Source organism: Lissotriton helveticus, chromosome 12 (genome assembly GCF_964261635.1).
Source record: "Lissotriton helveticus chromosome 12, aLisHel1.1, whole genome shotgun sequence".
Lineage (NCBI taxonomy): Eukaryota > Metazoa > Chordata > Amphibia > Caudata > Salamandridae > Lissotriton > Lissotriton helveticus.
Genome location: NC_136073.1, coordinates 433,703,657 through 433,705,395, shown reverse-complemented (window position 1 = coordinate 433,705,395; position 1,739 = coordinate 433,703,657).

Sequence of the window (1,739 nt, the reverse complement as noted above, 5' to 3'; positions counted from 1 at the left end):
CTTATATAATGAGAAAGATGTCCATGGGGAAGAATGTAATATCAATAGCAGAGGTACCACCACCATTTTTAGCTGGGGGGTTTTAACATCCACATGAGCGGAGATATCAGGCAAGGGGGGGTGCACGCCATGGATGCACGAGGGATATAGGTCTGCATATGGAATATTCCACTCAGGGCAAAATTCTTAACGCCTTATTGAACACATTTGACCTAATTTCGCAAATTAACAAGCTGCCCCCTCATAAAACTAATATTGTCCCTACATTTATCGGGAGAGGTTATGAGTCTTTTATTAATTTTATTTTTGTCTCTGCGTCCTGCTTTTCCCTGATGAATGCATTTTCAGTTACGATGCGTGTTTTAATGATCATAACCCTGTTTGTGTCTTAACTGAATGGCCCAGAGTTAACAAACCTGTTAAACAGGCTTTGGTGGTGACCCTTGAAGCTGTAGATGATGGGAGGAGATTAAAGTGGGGTTAAATTGTCCCAGAGCAGTTTCTCGAATCCCTCCTATCTCAGTGTCATAGGGAGTTTGCTATTTGTCTCGATAGCGAGATCTCTCCAATGGACATCTTGGATGCTTTTGGAAGCATTTCCAGTGTTATAGAGAAGTTATTAAAGGCCCCAGTTGGGTGTTCCACCATTTTGGACTGAGATGGTTTGATTAGGGATGCTCTAGAGCCTCCAGGAAATTGAAGCAGGCCCCAGGCCCTAGGAGTGACGCTTCATGACCAGGTGGCTGTTAAACACCTCCGGAGAGTATACAAGACAGCCTTAGCAAAGCATAAGTCCGCCTTAAAAGAGGAGGCCTGGTCAGAATTAGTGGAGGCTAGTACCTTAAGTAATTCCTCCAAATATTGGAACATCATCAATAACCCATTTTTAACTGGAAAAACTGGTAATTCAATGGATGCCCATACCTTAGTTGAAGATTGGGTAAAACCTTTTGAGGTCATATTTCAGAACAACACTATGCCGGTAGTAGGGAGGGAATGGGAGGAAGATACACTTGAGATTGTCTTTTCATCCCAGGAGGGTGGAGCTGGTATTCTGGGTCTGTCTAAGCGTAAGGCCCCGGGAGCTGATGGCATTCCCCCAGATCTCTATATTGCAAAAGTGGAAACTTGGGTGCCTGTATTGACGGCAGTCATCAACACCTGGGTCCAGGGTGGCCGCACGGATTCTTGGTCTTTATCAACTATTGTTCCTGTTTTTAAAAAAGGTCATCGGGATAGCACCATTTGTTATAGGCCTATTTCTCTCTTGGATTCTGTAGTGAAGATGGTGGGTTGCATGGTTTTAGATCGACTGGTAACCTAGGCAGAGGAGAACAATATATTAACCGAGGTACAATACGGTTTCTGTCCCGGGCGCTCCACTGTGGAACAATGTTTAAATTTAAATATGGTACTGAACAAATACAACGTGGCTCGTACCAGTTCGATCTACCTAGCTTTTATGGTTTTATCTTCAGCGTCCGATCAGGTAAATAGGTCACAGCTATGGCAGTTGATGTCCTCTATGGATATTGATAGAGATATCATCTTGTTTTTAAGGGACCTTCCCAGAGATCCTAAAGCGGTTGTCTGCTCTTCAAAAGATCATAAGGTAACCCGTAAGTTTGACATCAGGAGAGGGGTGCACCAAGGGTGCATCTTGGCCCAATTCCTCTTTAATTTATATATCAACTCCCTGGAGAAGTTCCTCTTAAGGCAAAAGCTGATTGCCCTCAGGT